The sequence below is a fragment of the Dromiciops gliroides genome, chromosome 1, assembly GCF_019393635.1.
Source record: "Dromiciops gliroides isolate mDroGli1 chromosome 1, mDroGli1.pri, whole genome shotgun sequence".
Classification (NCBI taxonomy): domain Eukaryota; kingdom Metazoa; phylum Chordata; class Mammalia; order Microbiotheria; family Microbiotheriidae; genus Dromiciops; species Dromiciops gliroides.
This window is the reverse complement of record NC_057861.1, coordinates 317,414,988-317,430,511: the sequence shown is the minus strand read 5'-3', so window position 1 is coordinate 317,430,511 and position 15,524 is coordinate 317,414,988.

The window sequence follows — 15,524 nt, the reverse complement described above, 5'->3', positions numbered from 1 at the left end:
ATTAGGAAATAAGAGCAAGGTAGAAAGGAAATTCTCCCAGCTAATACTAAAGAAAGGCTCCCTACTCAAACACACACATATGCCCCAACACCACCAAAACAAATGGGGCAGGACACACTCAGCCACAATATTTTGTGAATTCCCCCATCAGGACATTCAGTTTAACTTTATTTCAGTTGGATAGAAATGTGTATTTCACCTATATCATATATAGCGTGCTACCTTCGAGAGGGGGAAGGGAAGGGAAGGAGGGAGAACAATTTGGAACTCAAAATCTTGAAAAAATCTATGTTAAAACTATAAATGCATGTAATTGGAAAAAAATAAAATATTATTAAAAATAAATCAGTCAAAAATATTGAAAAAAAGGAATGTGTATTTCTAGGGATAGGGTGCAGTAGTGGGGGAACTGTGAAGTGTGATTTATAGCTGGGTAGAGTAGTGAATAGGGTGCTGGTCCTGGAGTCAGGAACTTAATTCAAATATGCACAAATTCAAATCAGACACTTTCTAGCTGTGTGACTGGGCAAGTCACTTAATCTCTGCTTGTCTCAGTTTTCTCATCTATAAAATAAAAATAATAGCATTTACCTTGCAGGGTTGTTATAAGGTTCAAATGAGATATTTGTAAATCTCTCAGCATGGTGGCTAGCACACAGTAGGTGCTATATAAATGCTAACTATAGATACTATTATTTGTACCAGGTTAGTACCCTTTAGAGACAGTTTTAAGTATAGGCTGTCATAGTGATTGTTATTTTCCCTAAGATTCTGAACTTAAAAGATCATTTTTAATTGACTTTAAATCTTTAAATCCAATGAATTAATACATAGATATGTATTAACACATTATTTTTATTCTTCAAGAGACTTTTGCAACAATAACACAGCAACCTCATTACTTGGGGGCTATAACTTCATTCTAATCTTTACAGGAATCAGAAAAACGTCCCCTCCATAGGGTCTCCCTCAAGTAAAAGAATTTTGTGGGGGTTCAAGGACAATCTGTTAAGCCATCTTTTTCCTCATCTGCTGAATTAAATAGACATAAGAATGTCTTCTATAAGGCAATATGACAAAGTAGGAGTGAAAAGACTTGAATTTTAAACCTGCTTCTGGCATTAACTGTTGTGTGACATCAGGCTGCACAGTTCTTCTTTTCTGAGCCACAGTTTATATAAAATGAAGGGGAACAGTTTAGTGATTCATCTGGAATCCCTGCTATTGAGGGACCCTGAGGCTTGTGGATTGCTTGAGCTTGGGAGTTTTGAGCTGTAGTATGACTAAACTGATTGGGTCACACCAAAGCAAAGGGGCAGGACACACACTAAGTTTGGCACTACATGGTGAACCTTTGAAAATGGAGGTCAATCAGGAAAGGCAAACTGACCCAGGTTGAAAATGGTACAGTTAATGGAATTGGGCCACTACACTTCTAGCCTCACTATGATAGGGAGACTCAGTCTTGATAGATTAATGATGGTCAGAAAGAGAGGAGAGAGAGAGAGAAGAATTAATGAATAAAGAATTGAGAGAGAAATGAATTAATGGAAAATAAATTAATGGATACATAGAAAAATTAATAAACAGGCAAGCAAATGGATGGATAGATAGACACAGATAAATAGATAAAGATATGGATAGAAAGACAGATGAATTAGTGAATAGGTAAACAAATGAATGGACAGACAGATAAGACAGATGAATTAATAAATAGGTAAACAGATAAACACAAATAGAATGATAAACAAATAAATGAATAAGTAAACAAATGAATGGACAGAGAAATTGATGGATAGCTAAACAAATGAAAAGATGGATGGATGGATGGATAGGTGATAGATGAATTAATGAATTGGTTGTTCTGTTGTTGTTTTTGTCCTTCATTCTCAAAGAGGGCCATGATATCAGGGTGATGTCATGCTTTCATTGAATTGGATATAAATGAAGGAGGACTACGAAAGATCACCAACTTCATTCTCTCCAGAGCCATATGGGTCCAGCAGCAAGGTATAGATCAGGATGACTCAACATGGCCCCAGATGTTTAAGGCAACTGGGGCTAAATAACTTGCCCAGGGTCACACAGCTAGTGTCTGAGGTGAGATTTGAATCCAGGTTCTCCTGACTCCAAGGCCAGCATTCTATCCACTGGGCCACCTAGCTTCCCCTAATGAATTGATAGAAAAATAGATGAATTAATGAATTGGTAGCAAACGAATTAATAGATATAAAGACAGATAGACACAGAGAGATAGAAAGATAGATCAGACCAAATTATCTCTGAGATCCCACCCAGGATCCCCTAACAGGGATGTGATATCTGATATTCAATAGTGAGGCATCATTGGAGTGAGAAAGACCTGGGTTTAAGTCCCGTCTCTGACCCTTTCTGAACCTGAGTAGGTCACCTCACATTTTTTTTTTTGGTGGGGCAATTGGGGTTAAGTGACTTGCCCAGGGTCACACAGCTAGTAAGTGTTAAGTGTCTGAGGCTGGATTTGAACTCAGGTCCTCCTGACTCCAGGGCCGGTGCTCTATCCACTGCGCCACCTAGCTGCCCCTACCTCACATCTTTGATCCTTGGTTTCCTCATCTGTACAATGAAGGGGGTTAGTCCAAATGATCTCTAGGGTTCCTTCTAGCTCTGAGTCTATGATATTCTCTACAAGCTGATCATCCAGTGATAGTCTAAATGAAAAGAAAGGGTCACTGCTTACAAAGGAAAGATGGTTTTCTTTCCTTGACAGAAGTCTGTGGCACAGAGAGAAAAACACCAAATCTCTACTCACCCAATTGTAATAAAACTAGTGTTGCTGCCCTTACAAGCTTAAAATAGATTTGATGACACACCCTTCCCTCCCAACACACCTGCCACTTGCCACCCCTCCCCCATCTCTTCCCACATCCTTTCTGGGCATGCCAAGCTCCCATTTCTATTACAGAACTTAAATATTTCCTTTTTTATTCTAATATTTCCTGTAGGGCCGCTCCCCTTTTTCATGGCCACCATTCATAGCCTCTCTGGTGATAGAGCCCTGAAAGGAAGCTTTTAAATTTAAAGACAATGAAAACATATAATTTTTAAGAATACTTAAAAACCACTCCCCTTCCTTAAAAAAGTACTTAAAGAAAAAAGAAAAGAAACTTAACAATTGATGAATATTTCATTTCCCAACAGGCTGTTTCAAACCCCAGCTTGAATTGTCTTTTGATCCTCAGCTCCTCATTCTCATCCAAAAGATCCAATATAATCTGTTATAACTTTCTGCTCTCCTTCTCTCTACTCCCAGAGCAGCCACCCTGGTGTAGGCCATCATCACCTCCTGCTTGGTCCATTGCAATGGTCTTCTTGTTGGTTTCCCTGCCTCAATTCTCTTTCCACTCCAATCCATCTTCCACTCAGCTGCCAAAGAGATTTTGCTAAAACACAGACCCAATCACACCACCCCTATTCAACAAACTCCAATGGCTCCCTTCTGTTCCCAAGATCAAATATAAAATGCTGTTTAGAATTTAAAGCTCTTCACAACCTGGTGTTTTCCTATCCCCCCAATCATCTTGCACTTTATTCCCTCCTACACAGTACGGCTACTTTGGCATTTTTGCTGTTCCTAACACTTCATTTCCCAACTCCTGGAGTTTGAACTGGCTGTCCCCCATACCTGGAATACAGGTATACCTTGTTTTATTGTGTTTTACATACTGCATTTTTTACAAATTAAAGGTTTGTGGCAACCCTGCATCAAGTACATGTATTGGTGCCATTTTTCCAACAGCATGTACTCACATCATGTATCACATTTTGGTAATTCTTGTAATATTCCAAACTTTTTCATTATTATTCTATCTGTTATGGTGATCTATGATCAGTGATCTTTTTTTTTTTTTTGGTGGGGAAAAGTGACTTGCCCAGGGTCACACAGCTACTAAGTGTCAAGTGTCTGAGGCCATGTTTGAACGCAGGTACTCCTGAAACCAGGACCGGTGCTTTATCCACTGTGCCACCTAGCTGCCCCCGATCAGTTATCTTTGATGTTACTATTGTAATTGTTTTGGGGCACCACAAACCACACCCATAGAAGATGGAGAAATTAATAGATAAATGTCATGTATGTTCTGATTCCTTCACCGACATGGTCATTCCTGTGTCTCTCCCTATCTTTGGGCCTTTCTATTCCCTGAGACACAACAATACTAAAATCAGGCCAGTTAACGTGCCTTTAAGTGTTCAAGTGAAAGGAAGAGTCAACCTATAAGAGAAACTTCATTGTTGTCTTATTATAAAAAATTGCCATGGCCACTCCAGCCTTCAGCAACCACCCCCCTGATCAGTCAGCAGCCATCAACATCTAGGCAAGACCCTCCACCAACAAAAAGATTATGACTCCCTGAAGGCTCACATGATGGTTAGCATTATTTTTAGCAATAAAGTATTATTTTAATTAAGGTATGTACACTTTTTAGACATAATACTCTATCTTACACTTAATAGACTACAGTATAATGTAAATTGTATCTTTTATATGCCCTGGGAAACCCATGACTTGATTTATTGTAATAATCATGTTATTATGGTGGTCTGGAACCAAACCCACAATGTCTCTGAGGTATCCTGTACTCTTCCTCCTAACTCCAACAATTAGTTTGAGACTCCTAAATGACTCCCTTCAAGACTGCCCTTCTCTGAATTCCTTGCATTTAAACTACACTATTGTATATGTATAAGACATTTGCATTTTGTCTCCTCTTTTAGAAAATAGTTTGCCCTTTCTTTGTATCCATCATACTTATCATAGTGCCTATGGCATATACTAAGCACTTAATAAATACCTGTCCATCTTTAGAGAGGGTATGTCAGCTTAATAATTATGAACAGGAAGCAATTCAGCATACAAGGTCTAATTTCTGTCTCTTTGGGCTACCCACCCTCTCAGGGCTGGGCTGTCACAAAACTATGAAATAGTAAGACTCCCAGGGAAAAGTCGCAGCCTCTGCTTTCTCTACATTCACCCCTGAGAAGAATGTTTTTGACAACCTCCTCCGAAGGGCCACCAGTGTAGCCTAGGTGTTCCTACTGTGTCTGGCCCCTTATAAAATTCAATTCAACATTTATTAAGTACCTACTAAATACAGAAAGCTATGTTAGGTCTGAGGGTGGGATAAGTGAAGAGAGTTACAAAGTTTAAGATAAAACAAGGTTCCTTACTTGGGTTGAGATTAAAATGAAATAATCCCAGAGTTTAAGCAAAGACTCTTGGGGAATGGCTGAACAACTATGTATATGATGGTGATGGAATATTATTGTGCTATAAGGAAGTTGATCAAGCAAGATGATTTCAGCAAGGCCTGAAAGACTTATAGGAACTGAGGTATAGTGAAGTGAGCAGAACCAAGAGAACATTGTGCACAGAGATAGCAATATTGTTTGATGAAAAACTGTGAATGACTTACTATTGTCAGAAATACAATGATCCAAGACAATCCCATTGGACTAATGATGAAGCATATTATCCACCTCCAAAGAAAGAACTGATATTGTTGAACAGAGACTCGAGCATGCTTTTTCACTTTCTTTCATATTTTTTCTTTTATTCAAATTTTCTTGTACAAAATGACTAATATGGTAATGTTTTTACATAATCGTACAAGTATAAACCATGTCTGCTTACCAACCTCAGGGAGAGGGGAAGGGGAGGGAGGAAAAGGAGGAATAAAAATTGGGAACTCAAAACTATAAAGTAAAAATATTTATTACTTTAAAAAAAGAAAAAAAAAAAAAAAAACCTAAAGGTGACTTTGTCTACCCTGTCCAGCTCCAGACTTTTCCCTCCCCATTAAAATGTCATTCTTTTTATTTATTTGTTTGTTATTTTGTTTGTTCATTCATTCATTTACTTATTTATTTATTTTGGGGCAATGAGGGTTAAGTGACTTGCCCAAGGTCACACATCAAGTGTCAAGTATCTGAGGCCAGATTTGAATTCAGGTCTTCCTGAGATCCCGGGCTGGTGCTTGATCCACTTTCCACCTAGCTGCCCCCCAAATGTAATTCTTGTATGTCCCTTTCCCTGAGGGCTTTGTTCTCATTCTTTTCAAGTCTTCCCTTAGTTATCTGATTAACTAATCTAGGAAATATTAACTGACTTAGTACTATCTCTGCTAATTGATAATTTAGAGCCAAAATACAAACAGTGTTTATACATGGTAAGGGGGCTCAATACATTTTTTATTGAATGAAACGTAACACAAAGGAATAAATCTCTAAGTGTAGGAATTACAGATGTAAATATTTTGGGTGCCCTTAAGTCAGGGTAAAGTTCTACCTACTCCTAAGTCAACCGTTTCTTTCCCTTATCATAGAATTCTCAAGCTGAAACGGATTGATTTCCTTTTCATAAACACTAAAACTGAGGCCAAAGAAAGGAAAGGATTTACCACAGTCCACCTGGCTAGAAGTGATAGAACCCAGGGTCTTCTGATACCCAATTCAATGGTCTTTCCATTATGCCACACTGCCCAACAGCTCTGCCCCAGCATCCTGCTTTCCCCCTAGAAGACCATACAATGTTGGGATACCTAGTAGCTGTTCAGTAAACCCCTGTTGAATGGATATATGAAATCTCTCCTATGAAAAACTGTTCTGAGAAGAACAAGAAGCAAGAAGAAAAGAGAGGAGAAAAGAGAGATTTTCACTGTTTTAATTGTTAGTGAGTAAAACATTTGATAATTTTAAGAAAGCAGTCTGGCACGATGAAACACAAAAGGACCTGAAGTCAGGGGGGTCCTGGCTTCAACCACCAGTTTATGCTCCTTACCTAGCTAGCCAGGTAATCTTAAAATCACTTCAACTCCCTGGGGTTCATTTCATCACTTGTATCAAGGGGGTTAGACTAGCTAAGGTTCCTTCCATCTCTAAATCCTGTGACTAGTCATTGAGGGCAGGCTCATTCCAAGGAGTTGGTGTGTACCTAGAGTAGAAAAGAGAATCATTTGAGAATTTTAGTGAACAGAGCCTAGAAACACAGCTTTGATGGGAGTCATTTTGGGCCGACAGTGGGAGGGATGATTCTGGGACTCAAGTAGAAAAATAACTAAATGGATGAGTGAATGGATATCTACTACTCATGGTTTCTCCAGTGACCACTCCTTATTCGAAGGAATATAAAAGAAATAGCTCAGCCTTGGAGCTGGAATGGAAATAGAGTCAGCTAGCAAGGAATACAGGGGCGAGCTAGGTGCAAAAGTGGGATAGAGTGTGGGTTCTAGAGTCAGGAAGACTCAGCTTCTTGAGTTCAAATCCAGTCTCAGACACTTACTACATGTGTGACCCTGGGCAGAGTCACTTATCTCTGTTTGCCTCATTTCCTCATCTGTAACATGTGCTGAGAAGGAAATGCAAACCACTGCAGTATCTTTGCTGAGAAAACCCCAAATGGGGTCACAAACAGTCAGACACACTCAAATGACTGAACAACAAGAAATATGGAATGATCCCAGGGGCAGAAGATGAGCCAATAGACTGGAAGAGAGTTGTTTTAAAAAAAGATGGTTAGACTAGAGGGGCCTCTGAGGTTCCTTTCAAATTAGAGAGTCTGATTCTGTGGTTCTATGAAGTAAACTGGGGTAATATGTCACACACACACACACACACACACACACCAGCCCCCATTCAATAAACTCTAGTGATTCCCTATCATGTCTAAGGATCAAATATAAAATCTTCTATTTGGCATTCAAAGCCACTGCAAGGCTGGCTCCTTCCTACCTTTGCAGTCTTCTAACAGTTTTCTTTTCTCCCATATACTCTTCAAGTCCAGCTGTTCCTTGAATAAAACCCTTACATCTCCAGACTCCTGGCATTTTCCCTGGCTGTCCCCGCTTGCCTGGAATGCTCTCCCTCCTTAGCTCTGCCTCCTGGCTCCCTGCAAGTCCCAGCCCAAATCCTAACTTTTATAAGAAACCTTTCCCAATCCCCCTTAATCTAGTGCCTTCCCTCTACTGATTATCTTCAATTTAAACCTTATCTTGTCTGTAGTTGTTGCTCTCACATTTTCTCCCAATTAGACTGTAAGCTTCCTGACAGGAAGACCTGTCTTTTGCTTTTCTTTGTATCCTCAGTGCTTAGCACAGTGACTGACCCTAATTATTCATGCCTATTGAGTGGGTGACACTGTGCCTTAACTTTTCTGCATGTAGGTTGGCACCCCCAAAACTAGCACCCTAAACTGGGGAACCGTGAGGATCTTGAAGCATCAGCTCTGCTTATGCATTCTCTGCATATATCTGGCTGTGGGAGTGAGGAGAGTTTGGAGGATGGAAAATTGACTAGAGGCTCAGAGGGGTCAGAGGAGGTTTCTTGGAAATAGAGTACTTGGGGAATGGGACCTCACCTATGGCTACCTAATTCCTTTGTCCATTCCCCTACAGTTTCTATTACCCAGAAACCCCCTTACTTTCTAACTAGATATCTACAGAGATTTGGTAAGGCACTGATCCTTATAATAAAGCTCTATTTGATCTAAGTCTCTTTATGACTATGATCCTTTTAGGAATTTATACATGAAATAATTAGCTGTCCCCCAGCAAAGGGTAAAGACCCTAAGGGATAGGACACAGGTTCTGAGGTTGGGGGATCTCTAGTATCAGGGACTGATCTGGGGCAGATCCCCGTGACAAAAACCCCCAAACAGATCTGGTTGAGAGGGGGATCAAATGCTATTGAGGTAGGGGGCTATGGTCTGTGGGGACCAATTTTTAATTGGGGAGTGTTAGCTAAGCGGTTTGCCACAATATTGGTGCAATAGAAGGAGACCGCAGCCTCCCTCAAAACAACAGGATTTATTTTAACAAGAACGAACTTAAAAAAAAAAAAAACCACACAAATAGGATCAGTAGGATTCAAGGGGAAAGAAATAAAATGGGGAAAGGGGAAATTATACAACCTGAAAAATACCACCGTCCAGAAATCAACTGAGAATACACAGCAGAGCTCCTGTCACCTTCCACTTCCAGCTAGAATGCCAGGGGGGAAAAAAAAACTCCCTTCTCCCAACACCCCCACACAGTCCCCAGGTCCCCAATTAGCTGGCCCCTCTGACAGTCACATGACTGCCCTCACTAGGCTTCCAATCATTATAATTTTGCCAGGCCCATGTAAGGCATCGAGTGGTGATGCGTGAGTGCCAGCACCATGGCAATGGCTACAGACCAGTGGTGGAGCACCATGTGGTTTGCGGAGCCCTGGGCCAGTGCATGCTGGAGGGGTTTTTCTTTCAAATTCTAGCCAAAAGATGGGGTCATAAAAATCTCAAATAACAAGTTAATTCTTTACAGATCCCATGACAAACTTGGTAACATTGCCCTTGAGTCAATCTTATTTATTTCTTCTCATATTTCAGTCTCCTCCATTTCCGCAGCACCTCTGATAATCTGGCTTCACCTTATCTCTCTAGCCTTAATCTTTTGTTGTTGTTGTTGTTGGTTTGCTCAGGTCATTTTTTCAGTCATGTCTAATTCTTCATGATCCCATTTTGGGGGTTTTTCTTGGCAAAGATACTGAGGGGTTTGCCATTTCCTTCTCCAGCTCATTTTACAGTTGAGGAAACAGAGGCAAACAGAGTTAATGACTTGCCCAGGGTCACACAGCTTAGTTCCTGGATCCAGATTTGAACTCAGAAAGAGTAGTCTTCCCAACTCCAGGTGCTGAACTCTATCCACTGCACCACTTACCTGCCCCTAGCCTTTCTACCAGTACTATAAATACCAATCCCTTATTCCAGGCTGGCCGGGTGTCCTCAGATTCCATGGCCACAAGCCTTAAGCCATTCTCATAATACTACCTTTGCTCAGGCTGTCCCAGTCCTGTGGGAATTCTCTTCTTTCACCTCTGCCCCTGTTCAAATCATCTCCATATTTTAAGTTCCAGTTCTAGTACCACCTACTCTCTGCAGCACTCTTAACCAACCCTAACCACAGAAATCTCTTCCTCCTCGTGAATTCCAACACAGTTCTGTCACTAGCAATCCATGTGGTCCAAGGCAAGCACCGTGAAAAGAGAGATGTTGGATCTCAGGACATAGACCTCATGAGGAAGAGTCAGAAACCCTGAATCGTGGCACTATGGAGATAATGGGGACAAAACAGATGGGACGCTAGCAGAGAGGACAGGGAGGGGCTGGATTGAGGAATGGAGGAAGCCCACCTGAGTGTGGGCCTTGTCCTAGAAATGCTATGAGGGATGCTCAACATTTTCATAGGCTGAACTAATAATTCTTTTTTTTGAGGGGGGGCGGTGAGGCTATTGGGGTTAAGTGACTTGCCCAGGGTCACACAACTAGTGTCAAGTGTCTGAGGGTCAGATTTGAACTCAAGTCCTTCTGACTCCAGGGCTGGTGCTCTATTCACTATACCACCTAGCTGCCCCTGAACTAATAATTCCTTGATAAACTGGGGTACTAAGATCAAATTTTTTCCTATGTATTGGAGGAAAACATGTTCTATGAGCATCCTCTAAAGTGTAGGTACTCTGGAACAAAGTCCTGGTTGCTCCATCCTAGTAAATGTTGTTCATTATTTTCTATACCACCTCTTTGAGTACTGGTCCTATGTTGCCTAAAGAGGCCTAGGAAAAATCCCTCAGGATGCTGCACACGTAGTTTCAACATTCTTTCTTGCTTTGATGCTTACATAGTTCTGTAATCTTACCTGTGTGCCACTCCCTCTGCCAATGAAGATCACAACCCTGTCCATGACTTCTCAACCAGTGTAGCTTTCTCTCATGTCCTTTCATAAATCCTACATAAAAGATCTCTCCATGAGACCAGAAACCTGCCTCTAGAGTCTTTAAATATATTAAATATATTAAATGTGATATATATTAATATATATTAACACAGAGCCCTCAGTTCATTCATCTATTATCTCTCACTGTCACTGATGACTAACCTAACCTCCTTTTCTGGTCATACAAGTCACTGATGATGTATCTTAGCTTCTCACAAGTAAATCTCCATTTGTCAAATATTAAGATCTGGATCTGACTACCGTTTTTATTCTTTGAGACTGTGATGATCCATGATTCCTAGCTATAAAGCATCAGTCCAAGAATTGGGTCTGGGCTTTCATTGGTGATTTCATTGTGTAGTAAGGAAGCTACCTATTCCAATGCAAACTCACAACTGTGCTGCAATTAACATTCAGAAATTTTGGCTAGGTCAGTGACTTGCCCAGGGTCACACAGCCAGTAAGTTCAGAGGCTGATTTGAAATCCACATCTTCCTGACTCCCCCCCCCCCCGCCAGCTCTCTATCCATGCTTTACTCAAGCATTAAAGAGAGAGATTATTTCAGCAACAAGCAACTTAAGATCATTGGAGTGACTATATATTTCCCCAGATGCAATCCAGGCCGCATATCCTCCTGCTTATCAGTTCTGAGCCCAGCTCACTGTCTGTCTGTAGTACAAGTGAAAGACAAAGGTACAAACGGCTGCTCATACAACTGAATGTCATATTCAAAGCAATATGTATTTTGATTTGTTTTGGTTTTCCCATGTGAAGGTTAAATCAATCTCTTTAGAATAATGACCGAGACCACTGAAGAGGTTTTGTAGTGCCACCGGGTTCACATCTTCTACAAAACCCAGAGAACCAGACTATCAACATTGAATCTTGTTTCTGTTTGGCCTTTGGGTAGGATCTTGTCCATGTCACTGGAGAGCACCGTCAGATGATCATCATGTTTCTATGATTTATGTCCATGCAAAGGAGGCCACTGAAATATTCATCTTTGTAGAGACATCTGTCACAGAATCTTGTATTACTTCAGCACATGCAGAGAAGGTCCACTTTATTTAATAGAGGCTTTAAAGTAGCATTTCCCCCTACCAAGTTCAATGGTTTTTTTTAAAGAAAACCACAATGAGCAAAGCAAAATCCTGTATTTTTCTGCACTTCTCAATAAGTTGTGTGACTATAAAGATGTGGTCTCCTCTTAGGAAGGAAGGAAGGAAAGGAAGGAGGGAGGGAGGGAGGGAAGGAGGGAAGGAGAAAGGAAGGAGGGAGGGAATAGGAAAGAAAAGAAGAAAAGAAAGAAAGAAAGAAAGAAAGAAAGAAAGAAAGAAGAAAGAAAGGAAAGAAAGAAAGAAAGAAAGAAAGAAAGAAGGAGGGAGGGAGAGAAAAAGAAAGAATAAAAGAGAAACTATGAAAGAAAGATTCCATTTCATGTTTTTCTCAAGGATACCCTTGATATATTCATTCTCATAAAGATTTCATAGAAATGAGGGGGAAAAGGAACAAGGGTAAGTAATGAGGTCTTTTGGTTGTAGTAGGAAAGGAGTGGAGTTGGCAAAATTGCCATAAGTAATCTTTTATATTCTTCCAATTTGAGAACTGGGAAATTAATCTCTGAGTATCTTTAATAATGTGTTGTTCACAGCATATTTTTCCTTTATACATATTTGATCAGGTCCAGCAGTTTTCCTTTTCATCTTCTTAAATATGATTGTCACTTCTTTATATTACATAACATACTAGTGTGAAATACACTGAGATGCTAAAATCCAAATGCTGTGGATCTATTATCATCACCAAGAAGACTAGATCAGTAGCAGTCTCATAGTCACATTCATAGCATTATAACCTGGAAGGGACCTTAGGTAACATAAGGATACCTTGGTGATGAAGTGAATAGAGAGCAGGACCTGGAGCCAGACATGACTGAAATGACTCAACAACAAACAACAACAACAACACTCTAATGGGCATCTCTGGTAGAGTTCATTTTCCACAATACTTGGGCTGTGTGTTAGCCCACAGCATGGTAATGTCACATGGTGAGGTATCTACTTGGTGGGCAGACCTTCTGGAAGTCACAAAATTTCAGAGCAAGAGTGGGTGAGGGAGCAGCTAGGTGGCACAGTAGAAAGAACACCAGCCCTGGATTCAGAAGGTTCTGAGTTCAAATCCAGCCTCAGACACTTGACACTTAGTAGCTGTGTGACCCTGGGCAAGTCACTTAACCCCAATTACCTCACCAAAAGAAAAAAAAAGAGTGGGTAGGTAGGATTGGAGAAGATGGGAAGCAGCAACAGAACACAGAGCTGTTGTCAGGAGGTAGAGATAAGGCAACAGTCATGGAGTCCTCAACCCCAGTATCCCAGCTGGATCATGAGGACATAGAGAGCCATGAAAGGTGAAACCTTCAAGACACTTTAATATCATCTTCAAGGGAGTATCAGGAAAGAAGATAAAAAGCTGACCTCACCTCTAATCTCACAGATTGAGTTCAAAACAACTGTGCTCTCCAACTATGGGGGGTGGAGGTTGGGGGAGGGACAACCCGAGCTCTACTCTACCTCCCCAGGCTCATTATAGTGTGTATCCCTTTATACACTCCCTGGTCCTGGTAAAGTGACCTAGTTGCTGCTCCTCACATACAATACTCTGCCTCCTGTGCACTCCCTTCTCATCTCCCCTTTTCAGAATCACTAGTTTCCTTCAAAGTTCAACTCCCATCACCTCCTAAATGAGGCCTTTTCTAATTCCCCCTCTCTAAATTATCAGTGTATTTCTTTTCTGTCTTACTTATATGTACATGTTGTCTCCCCAAATACAATAGAAACTGCTCCAGGGTAGGGTCTGTTGCATTTTTATTAGTGCCTGGCACCTAGAAAGGGCTTAAGGAGGCCTTAAATAAGGGCTTCGTGATCAATTACCTATTTTCCTGATTAGTTGTGAGAAATGATCCTTAAAGGAGCACTATAGAAATGTTTGTTGTTGTTCCTTCATTTTTCAGTCTATGTCCAACTCCCCATGACCCCATTTGGGGTTTTCTTGGCAAAGATAAAGGAGGAGGTTTGCCATTTCCTTCTCCGCTCATTTTATAGATGAGGAAACTGAGGCAAACAGGGTGAAGTGACTTGCCCAGGGTCACACAGTGTCTGAGGTCAGATTTGAACTCAGGAAGATGAGTCTTCCTGATTACAAACCCAGTGCTCTATGCATTGTGGCACCTAGTTGCCCACTATATTAATATGAGATGCAATTATAATTAATAGAGCTTCTAATACTACACCACCATCATCATCAAGGTGACTCCCTCCACCCTGCCTTTCAATTCCTTAAGCTCTCTCTGTGACTTTTCTTCTTCATATCTGTTTTTGGAGTTCATTTTGCTCTGATTTCATGACAACTTAGGTTCAAAAGCTAAACCAATGAAAAACAAGCTCTGTAGAAGTTTTACCAAGCTTGGGAAGGCTTCAAGTATGGACCCAGAGATCTGCTATGAGAGGGTCAGGCTAGCGGAGTATGAAGACATTACTTTCCAAAGGGATAGTCAACAGATAAAGAATTATTTTGGCCTCAGAAACATGTGTGTGTGTGTGTGTGTGTATGCACATATATATATATATATATATACACACACACACATATGTTTCTATATATACACACATATCCACATGTACATTGTGTATACCCTTGATCCCTATATATTTCAAAGAAGACTGCCATTCATAAAACTCTTGAGGGGATCACTTGTACTATATACTCTAAGGTTATCAAATTACTGCCCCTTATTCTTCCCATCTCTCTGATTCTGGATTTCCAAATTCCAGGTTGCCTAAGAGTAAATCACCCCCACTTCCAGTTCTTTCATGCCCATCTGCCACCACCCCACCTCTCCCAAGTCCTAATCTAGCTCTGCCAACGCCTTCCACTGTGCCTTCTGGAATTCTTGTTCTGATGTTAATCCACTTCTTTTCATCTCTGGTTCTCCTTCCATCTTCTGCATTCCTAGAGACCTATTTCTAACCACTCCCCTCCAGAAGACATTGCAACTTTGGCTATCTTTTTCCCTGTTGTTGCATCTCCACTCATTCTCCTGCTACTGATCGTGAGTGGCATACTCCCTGGTTCTCCATTGCCACTTTCAGACCCTCCCTATGACACTATCACATAGTGCTTCTCTTTCTTTGACGTTGGCCCTATTCAAATATATCACCCAATCTAGATCCATTAGCTACAACTCCCTAGGTCATTCTCTCTCCTTTCTCAAGGGTTCAGTATCTAATTAACATCTTCCTCTTTATCACAAACTATGCCCTTAAATGAGGAGTCTTCAATATGGATGTTTGATGTTCTCCTAAATATCCTGGACTCTCAGTTACTCAAACTTATCCATACACAGGGATTTCTCATTGATCTCACTGGTTCCCACCTGTATTGCCTGCTCCCAAAATTCTGAAATTCTTTTAATTAATAAAAGTATTTTATTATTTTCCAGTTATATATAAGGATAGTTTTCAACATTTGTTTTCATAGGATTTTTAGTTCTAAATTTTTTTCCCACCCTCCCTTCCCTCCCTCCTCCCCAAGACAGAAAGCAATATTGAAATTCTTTTATCTAAACATAACCCCGCCTCATTCCATCTCACACTATACCTTTATCCTCTTAAGCCTGTTCTTCATTGTTTCAGTGACACCCCCACCACCACCATCTCCCATACCCCCATCTCCATTCCTCC